Source organism: Mustela lutreola, chromosome 7, assembly GCF_030435805.1.
Source record: "Mustela lutreola isolate mMusLut2 chromosome 7, mMusLut2.pri, whole genome shotgun sequence".
Classification (NCBI taxonomy): domain Eukaryota; kingdom Metazoa; phylum Chordata; class Mammalia; order Carnivora; family Mustelidae; genus Mustela; species Mustela lutreola.
This window is the reverse complement of record NC_081296.1, coordinates 124,878,439-124,889,070: the sequence shown is the minus strand read 5'-3', so window position 1 is coordinate 124,889,070 and position 10,632 is coordinate 124,878,439.

Below are 10,632 nucleotides of genomic sequence, written 5' to 3'. Positions count from 1 at the left end.
TGAGGGAGCAGAAACCTGGCTGAAAAAGCGAAAGCTGGCACCTTGCACCCCCTCTCCACCGGCTCCCCTCGGTAATATGTGTCACATTCCTCAGGCACCCCTGACTGCCCTAAAAGAGAAACAAATAGTTAACTTGCAGAGATCACAATCCTGCAAGGCAGGAGTCTCCCTTGGTTTACAAATGTCCTTGAGATTTACAACAAAGAAGTTACCTTATCAATAGTACAATTTCCAGAGGCAAATAACTCAGTTCCTCAAGCCCTCAATACAGTTAAATTTCTTCTAAACCCAAATCTCACTAACAAGGACACTTGATAGCAGGAATGTAACATTCCACCAGGAGACTCTCAACTGTCTTTATGTTAGTGCCTCATTAGAGGGAAAGTGGCCTTGGCTTGATAGTAACCAGGCCTTCAATATCCTGACAGTCTTCTTTACCCCAATAGCCCTTCTGAACACCCTTTTGTCCTCCTGCCCATCTCCTGTGTATATAACCAGCCACTCCACACATGCCCAGCACAACATCTCCGTCTGCCCACAGGTCTAATAAACCACCATGCTCTAATAAACCACCTTTTTGCACCAAAGACGTCTTAAGAATTCTTCTTTAGCTGTCGACTCCGAACCTCACCCCACTGAACCTCACTTAGGTTCAAGAACTTCATCATTTGACAACCCAGATGGGACTGTGAGTCTTTACATTTGGACTCTGAGCTTCAGTGCAAAATTGGTGAGTACTTTCTCTTTTCTTCCTTTAGCCTCATTCAGCCTTCTTCAGCCTCATTCAGGGGCTTTTCTAGGAGTATGGTCTTATTGGAACTCTCGCATGTCAATTGCTCAGGCTGTAATCCTCTAGCCTGTGGCTGCTCTACAGGGAGGAGAACCTCTGCCTTTTGGCTGTAAGTTAGTACCCTGGCCGGAATGGCAATAAGACCCAGAAACTTGATACCCTCTCTTTATTCCTGTTCTTATATAAAATTGTCTCTCTTGGGCACGGGACAGCCACCTAAGTCACCAGATGGCTGACAATCTTAAGACTTGTGAGGTTTCCTCCTGATTGATCTAATGTGATCCCCTATACATCCCTGGTCTAGTCACTTCTGGCCGAGAGACCTCCACTGGGAGCGAGCCGAAACCAGTACCCAATTGAATTAAAATGCAACCGGGGACTGTTTCTTGGACAAGTCGGCTGTAAGGACCACATGTGTTGGAATGTCGCATGGACCATGATGGATTTCAATCTTCAATCTTTGTAGAAGTCAGTGCCTTCTACAGACTACTTAAAGCTGGGTAATTTCCCCTTGCCAAACTTTTCTAGTATTTCCATGGGTTAAAATGGCAAAACAGTATGCAGTCTTCAGGACAGAAGATGGCATGGCATAGCACAGGTGTTTTGGTCCATTCACCAGGCACCCATCCACAGCCTAGGATGCGATGGGGAAGGGGAGGGATGCTGGCACCCCTCCAGGGCCTTTTACGGCAGGAATGCCTTCTCAGGGAAGGCAGGATGGTGATCAATAGCGATGGCTATTGATTGGCTATTGTGAGGGACGCCTCTGGTGCTTTTGACACACAGGAACCTTTGACATATCCTGCATGGGACGCCACCCAGGAGTCAGGGGGGATTTGGTCATGGACCTTCTTTACTTTTCTGGGAGCATGGCCTCAGTAGGCTTCTTCGGTTCCCAAGGACTCTACCTTAGGGTACCTTTTAACCCACTGGAAATAATTTGGGTTGCAAAACTTAGAAAAGGACTGAGCTCCTGTAACACTGCATGGCCTCAGTGGGATCTATCAGTTAGATCTCCTCTGCAGGAAACAGGACAAATGGACCTAGAATACCTTCATTGCTCATACCTAGGCCTTCATTGCTCTACACCAGATCCCCAGACTAAGGGGCTTTTGCAGAATGTGTTTGCCCAAATGAGTCAGCTAGTAAACTTCCTCCTGACATACTGGATGATAATTACATAAATAAGCCTTCTAGTAAACCCAGGTTGCTGGGCCATCCCTAGCAAAGGGGACTCTGATTTTATCTCACTATATTCCTTCTAATAGATGTGGGGGCTTCTCCCTCACTCATTTCCAGTGTTAATGGCTATAACTGGAGCCAACTGGGGTTAGTCTAACTCGAGACAGAGACTTTAAGGAATATTCCCAAGAAGCTGCCAAAAGTACCTTTGTTTCGGGGACATTCCTTGCCCACTCTGGCCCGACATGGACTGCCTACCCCTTCTCCCCCTTGCTGGTGGGAAAGCATGGCGTCTGCTCCTCTGTTGGAGAGGATGAGCTCTAAACCGGGAATCCTTTCTCTGCCTCCTGGTAGCACTTTGTTTCTTCTGTTTCCCCCTTCTCGTGTTTCTGCACCAGCATGCGTGCAGCCTGCATGACTAGCCTCTAGATCATGCACCACAGCTCCTTCTCTCTTCACTGTCAAGGAACAAAAAGAGCAGCCCCTGGACCTAACACCCCCCACTCCAGATCTTCCCACGCATGTCTCAGGTAAACATTCAAAGTGGAGTGGGTCCAGGTGAAATGTAAATCAGTATTGGAACTAAGTTAAGTTTGTTGGTTTAATTAAGATAGACGTGTCTTTGAAGTTACAGCAGTAAATGTGAAACTTCGAAGTTTACTGAAGGTCAGATAAGCTTGTGTTATTTGTTAAAATCTGTTAGCAAAGAGATGACTAAACTGATGGTTAATTATCTGTCTCAAAGTTTCAATGGGTAATTGCTGAAGTAGCTTTCAAAGTCTTAGGTAACCTGAAAGTTTAAAGTTTTGCTTGGATGACAAATGGAATTAAATTATGGACATCTAGGTCTTAACCAAACAGGATAAAATGCTAAGTCATTAATTACTGGATGTAGGTTTGTGCTTTTGACTTCTTACTGCAAAGAAACTAAGAATATTTAAATCTGTTGGTAAACATGTTTTACGCTTAACTGATTTATAAATTGGCATCTAAAGAATTCTGTTGTAACAGTTCACAATTGGTTAATAACTAAAGGTGTTTCTAAGAATACAAAAATCTGCTTACTGTAATTAAGACTTATGGAAATAAAGGAAACAACTCTATGGAAAAGTAGATGATATGTAAAAAAATATTTAAGGAATGGAAATGCATTTTATTAAAGATAAAAGGTAATTTTATCCTAAATAAGATGGTTGTTTGGAAGAAAATGGCTTGGGATAAAACCTGAATGCAAAGGAAAAGTTGTAAAAGATTTGGGAAGGGAAATCTTCAGAAAAGGAATTTTAGATATGGTCAGGACAGACAAAGAAAGAAACACAGCTCCCAAGGTGATTTAACACTCTCCTAACATACCACCACATAGATTATACTTCTAAGTGAAAGGGCCATTTGGCCTTGAGAGACTGGGAAAGCGGCCCAACCTTGAGGGACTGCAAAAACACCCTGTTACCATCTCCCATTGCCTGTAACCACTGAAACTCACTCTTATTCGTAAAGACTAAAAGGGGAGACTGATCACCTCCCATTAGCCAGGGGTACCCAGAGTGGGAGTGTCCAACCTGTTTGAATCTGAAGAGTGCCTGACTGTGTGAATCTGTCTGTATGGTTCCACTGCTTCGGCTACGAGGTCTGATGGCATAACAGTCATCTGCTCCACGGAGTAGCCTGGTCGGGGGCTTATACCGACAGACCTTAGCTGAGACGCTCCTAAGTTTCTGCGAGGGCGGCAAGCAGGACAGCATCTGAAAGACCCCCCTTTGTCTGCAACATCTTGAATAATGGGAGGGAAACCTAGTAAACCTACTACCTTAAGACTGCATACTTAAGAATTAAAAAAAAAAAAAAAAAGGAAAAGACACTGGTATAGAAAAGCTGGTTTTCTCTCTGTTTAAAAGGACAAAGTTTTCTTAGGCTAATTGAAATGTAAATGGTTTTCTCTTTGCGTGCCCAGAAAAACCAGTTTCTATGTTTTGTTTTATCAGATCTTTAACATCCCTAATCGTATCTAAGCAGGTGCTTTAAAAAGTTTTAACAAACTTGCCCAAGATTTAAATCTCGAACTAAGTCTTGATTCTCTTGTAAAAGCTTTATCTTCAAGGAGATTCATATAAAGTACTTAAAGGACAATACAGGTATTCAATATATTAAACTAAATGGGTAAGAATTTCCAGAACTAACTAAAGCTGCATTCACCAGATTTAGTAACATGGGACTAAATGAACTAAAAGATTATAGTGTTGTGTCTCTTAATGTTTTGTCTTGTTTTAGACATTGCTGGTTCTCTAATGTTTGCTCTTCCAGACTAGGGATACTTTTTCTTAAGTTATCTGTAACTTACAGAGATGTAAAAGTGCTCATTTGTAATAGAATCAAGGCATTCAACTTTTCTATCTGAACCCTCTGAAACCAAAAGGTCTCGTAAGTATTCTTTCTTCCATGGCAATCAGTCATTTGCATAAGTTCAATAAGAATCTGTTCTCCTTGTAACAGGACACCATTGGAAACATGGGTTATTTTACCAAGGCTTTGACTGGAATGTCATATTTGAGAAAGACATGCTATAGACTCAGATATGACCAGACAGCTTTAAGGAACTAAGGTTAACTTTATGAAACCTGGAGCCATAAAGCCCTTTGGAACTGTTGGCCTGATAACTTGCTTACAGAGTTCCCAGCAACCTCACCAGGTGAGTAAAGAATGTGACTTCCTGGCAGGATACTTTGGGAACCTCAGGAAGAGGCATTTGCCCAAATCGACAGGTATTGCAGGCATGCCTGATGGCAAGTACATGGCTTGGCTTCTGGTCCAGAGAGGCTACTAAAAAGTTCAACCTAGAGATTCCTTATAAAAAGTTCGAGCAAAGCAGATTCTAAAAGATCTATATGATCACACTCACTGTTCTTGCTGAGCTTATGTAAATAATTAGGCCAAGTTTGTTAAAACTGGACTTGTTTTTCAAATGAATTAGTCCTGATTTGGCTATCTCTAGAAATGAGGGTTAGAGAGAAAAATTATGTTCAGTAACACACCTTTATGGATATTAAATTCTAGATTTGATTGTCTTTAAATGTTTGTTTACCTAAGCTAAACAATTTGAGGTAAACTTCAGAGAAGTTGCACAATAGCTTCTTTAGGTGATCTTATTATTTTGTGGGGATATTAGCAGAACCCCATGGCACATGATGAAACAACTGGAAAAATGGGATTGATTCCCCAACAATTGTATAACTTAACTATCACCTTGTGTGTGACTGGAATAATGAAATTGCCTAAAAGTCAGCATTCTGCACTCCATGGGACTAACTATGGACTTGTGGAGATAATGGATGACCCCACTTTCTTTATGATTGGATCGGATGATGCATGTGGGACTCCCCTTATCTCTTGACAAGTTTTCTCCCACTTGCCAGTGATCCTCTGTAATAAGGATATTGTTAAGGCTGGACCACTCAAAGGGCTTCTTAATGGTTTCATCCCTTAGTCATATTTATCCTAGAAGCCACCTTTGTTGAGGTACAATTGCAAACAGATGCCTTAACTAAGCATAGAACAGCCCTCCTCGTAAAAAGAGCCTCAAAGCTCACTATGGGACAGTCCCTGCCTATAATGACTTCACATCATGTCCAGATTTGTCTTAGAAGCCAAAGGCCACCAATGGATGATGGAGGCCAACTTATTAAATACTGGGCTACACTAACAGATATGCCAGAAATACTTAAAACTTGTCAAACTTTAAACCTAGTTACCCATATGCCTGAACCTGACCACTGTACTTTCTCTATAGAGCAAAACTGTTCAGAGGTTATTGATCTTGCTTACTCTAGTTGGCCGGATTTAAGATGCCCCTGTTAAAAATACGAATGAGAGTTGGTTTACTGATGATAATACTTTTCATAAAAAGAATAGAAAAGCTAGATATGCCATAGTGCTCACTAGCATTTTGCAATTGCCAAAACCTTAAAAATAATTAACACTAGCTGTCATCATCAAGACAGTATGGTACTGGCACAAAAACAGACACATAGATCAATGGAACAGAATAGAGAACCCAGAAATAGACCCTCAACTCTATGGTCACTAATCTTCGACAAAGCAGGGAAGAATGTCCAATGGAAAAAAGACAGCCTCTTCAATAAATGGTGTTGGGAAAATTGGACAGCGACATGCAGAAAAATGAAATTGGACCATTTCCTTACACCACACACGAAAATAGACTCAAAATGGATGAAGGACCTCAATGTGAGAAAGGAATCCATCAAAATTCTTGAGGAGAACACAGGCAGCAACCTCTTCGACCTCAGCCACAGCAACATCTTCCTAGGAACCTCACCAAAGGCAAGGGAAGCAAGGGCAAAAATGAACTATTGGGATTTCATCAAGATCAAAAGTATTTGCACAGCAAAGGAAACAGTTAACAAAATCAAAAGACAACTGACAGAATGGGAGAAGATATTTGCAAACGACATATCAGATAAAGGACTAGTGTCCAAAATCTATAAAGAGCTTAGCAAACTCAACACCCAAAGAACAAATAATCCAATCAAGAAATGGGCAGAGGACATGAACAGACATTTCTGCAAAGAAGACATCCAGATGGCCAACAGACACATGAAAAAGTGCTCCATATCACTCAGCATCAGGGAAATACAAATCAAAACCACAATGAGATATCACCTCACACCAGTCAGAATGGCTAAAATCAACAAGTCAGGAAATGACAGATGCTGGCGAGGATGCGGAGAAAGGGGAACCCTCCTACACTGTTGGTGGGAATGCAAGCTGGTGCAACCACTCTGGAAAACAGCATGGAGGTTCCTCAAAATGTTGAAAATAGAACTGCCCTATGACCCAGCAATTGCACTACTGGGTATTTACCCTAAAGATACAAACGTAGTGATCCAAAGGGGCACGTGCACCCGAATGTTTATAGCAGCAATGTCCACAATAGCCAAACTATGGAAAGAACCTATATGTCCATCAACAGATGAATGGATAAAGAAGATGTGGTATATATACACAATGGAATACTATGCAGCCATCAAAAGAAATGAAATCTTGCCATTTGAGACAACATGGATGGAACTAGAGGGTATCATGCTTAGCAAAATAAGTCAAGCAGAGAAAGACAACTATCATATGATCTTCCTGATATGAGGAAGTGGTGATGCAACATGGGGGCTTAAGTGGGTAGGAGAAGACTCAATGAAACAAGATGGGATTGGGAGGGAGACAAACCATAAGTGACTCTTAATCTCACAAAACAAACTGAGGGTTGCTGGAGGGAGGGGGGTTGGGAGAAGGGGGGTGGGGTTATGGACATTGGGGAGGGTATGTGCTTTGGTGAGTGCTGTGAAGTATGTAAACCTGGCGATTCACACATTTGTACCCCTGGGGATAAAAATATATGTTTATAAAAAATTAAAAATTAAAAAAAATAATAATTAACACTGACTCCAAATATGCCTTCCTGGTACTACATGCCCATGGAGCTATTTGGAAGGAAAGGGGATTACTGTTGAGCCATAACTCCCCAATCAAATATGGGCCTAAATTACAAAACCCTCCTTATCGCTATACTGAGGATGGTATATATCAAATCTGGGATACATATTTGTGGCTCACACCCACAATTGGACGGCTCAGTAAAAAGGCAGTTTAATGCCAGAAACAAAGAAATCATACATATGATACTTGGGCAAATAACACAGGACATCTAGGATGGCTATCATTAGAAATGTGTTCCCAAGTAATAGTGCTCCAGGCTACTGACTGGTTTGCTACTGATTGGGCAAGGCGACCTGGCATTAGATGGTCAGCTCCAAACAGAACCTACTGGATATGTAGAACTTAACCTGTGGCTCTGCCTTCCTCCAGGGTGGATAGGTCGCTGTACTTTAGGATTTGCCTGGATTCATGGACGCATTACTAAAACCATCACCACCCCAGCTAATCTCCCCAATTTAAAGTAAAGATGGACACAATCTGTTTTTTAAATGGTATGATCACTTAGCATCCATTTTTGTTCCGTCTGTGGGACTAGAGGATGTCATGTGGCATGTAGAAGCCCTTAATAAATATACTACAAAGGCACTCACTCAGTGATTCACTAAATAGCATCTCCCTACTTAATACCGAAGTCTCACAGATAACGCAAGGCAGTCCTACAGAATAGGATGGCGTTAGATGTCCTGGCAGCAACACAGGGTGGCACATGTGCAATTATCAAAGCAGAATGTTGTGTGTACATTCCAGACTATGACAAAAATGTCACAGGACTAATAAAAGATATGAATACCCAGATGAAGGCTCTACAAGATCCTTCTCGCTCTCTCAGTGAACGGTTAAGTTCCTGGTTTGAAGGAGGACTATGGCCAACAATTAGAAATCTCCTTTTCGGGCTTCTCATTTTTATTGCCTTATTAATCTTAATATGTTGCTTTGTTCAGTGTTTCTCTACTTGGTGCTGAGACTCCATTGCTGCAATGACTTCACGACGACAGATGATCCTTACCATGCACAGAGACACTTCTTCACTGTCAGCGCTGGATTCAGCTGCCTCTGCCTTTCGTAACTCCCCTATACGTTCCTCCACTGATCAATGTTGACCTGAGTAGGTAGGGACAACTCTACGCCCCTATTCAGCAGGAAGAAGTTACAGAAGATGAAACCTTCCACCTTCAACAACCTTAAAGATTTAAGGGTCAAAATTGTTCAGAGGGGAATGATGAGGGAGCAGGAGGCTGGCTGAGGACAAAGCAAAAGCTGGCGCCTTGCACCCCCCCTCCACCTGCTCCCCTCAGTAATATGTGTCACATTCCTCAAGCACCCCTGACTGCCCTAAAAGAGAAACAAATAGTTAACTTGCAGAGATCACAATCCTGCAAGGTAGGAGTCTCCCTTGGTTTACAAATGTCCTTGAGATTTACAACAAAGAAGTTACCTTATCAATAGCACAATTTCCAGAGGCAAATAACTCAGTTCCTCAAGCCCTCAATAAAGTTAAATTTCTTCTAAACCCAAATCTCACTAACAAGGACACTTGATAGCAGGAATGTAACATTCCACCAGGAGACTCCCAATTGTCTTTATGTTAGTGCCTCATTAGAGGGAAAGTGGCCTTGGCTTGATAGTAACCAGGCCTTCAATATACCCTGACAGTCTTCTTTACCCCAGTAGCCCTTCTGAACACCCCTTTGTCCTCACCTACCCACTCCTGTGTATATAACCAGCCACTTCTCACATGCCTGGCGCAGCATCTCCGTCTGCCCACGGGTCCTGTCCCCGTGCTCTAATAAACCACCTTTTTGCACCAAAGACATCTTAAGAATCCTTTCTTAATGTGGTTTTAATTTGAATCTCCCTGAGAGCTAATGATGATGAACATTTTTCATGTGTCTGATAGCCATTTGTATGTCTTGATTGGGGAAGTGTCTGTTCACATATTCTGCCCATTTTTTGATATGTTTGCCTGTTTCGTGTGTGTTGAGTTTGAGGAGTTCATTATAGATCCTGGATATCAACCTTTTGTCTGTACTGTCCTTTGCAAATATCTTCTCCCATTCCGTGGGTTGCCTCTTTGTTTTTTTGACTGTTTCCTTTGCTGTGCAGAAGCTTTTGATTTTGATGAAGTCCCAAAAGTTTATTTTCACTTTTGTTTCCTTTGCCTTTGGAGACATATCTTGAAAGAAGTTGCTGTGGCTGATATCGAAGAGGTTACTGCCTATGTTCTCCTCTAGGATTCTGATGGATTCCCATCTCACATTGAGGTCTTTTATCCATTTGGAGTTTATCTTTGTGTACGGTGTAAGAGAATGGTCGAGTTTCATTCTTCTACATACAGCTGTCTAGTTTTCCCAGCACCATTTATTGAAGAGACTGTCTTTTTTCCACTGTATATTTTTTCCGGTTTTGTCAAAAATTAATTGACCATAGAGTTGAGGGTCCATATCTGGGCTCTCTACTCTGTTCCACTGGTCTATGTGTCTGTTTTTATGCCAGTACCATGCTGTCTTGGTGATCACAGCTTTGTAATAAAGCTTGAAATCAGGTAACGTGATGCCCCCAGCTTTATTTTTGTTTTTCAACATTTCCTTAGCGATTCGGGGTCTCTTCTGATTCCATACAAATTTTAGGATTACTTGCTCCAGCTCTTTGAAGAATACCGGTGGAATTTTGATCGGAATGGCATTAAAAGTATATATTGCTCTAGGCAGTATAGACATTTTAACAATGTTTATTCTTCCAATCCAAGAGCACGGAATGGTCTTCCATCTATTTGTGTCTTCTTCAATTACTTTCATGAGTGTTCTGTAGTTCCTCGAGTACAGATCCTTTACCTCTTTGGTTAGGTTTATTCCCAGGTATCTTATGGTTCTTGGTACTATAGTAAATGGAATCGATTCTCTAATTTCCCTTTCTGTATTTTCATTGTTAGTGTATAAGAAAGCCACTGATTTCTGCACATTGACTTTGTATCCTGCCACGTTGCTGAATTGCTGTATGAGTTCTAGTAGTTTGGGGGTGGAGTCTTTTGGGTTTTCCATATAAAGAATCATGTCATCTGCGAAAAGAGAGAGTTTGACTTTTTCATTACCAATTTGGATACCTTTTATTTCTCACCTTACACCAGTTAGAATGGCCAAAATTAACAAAACAGGAAA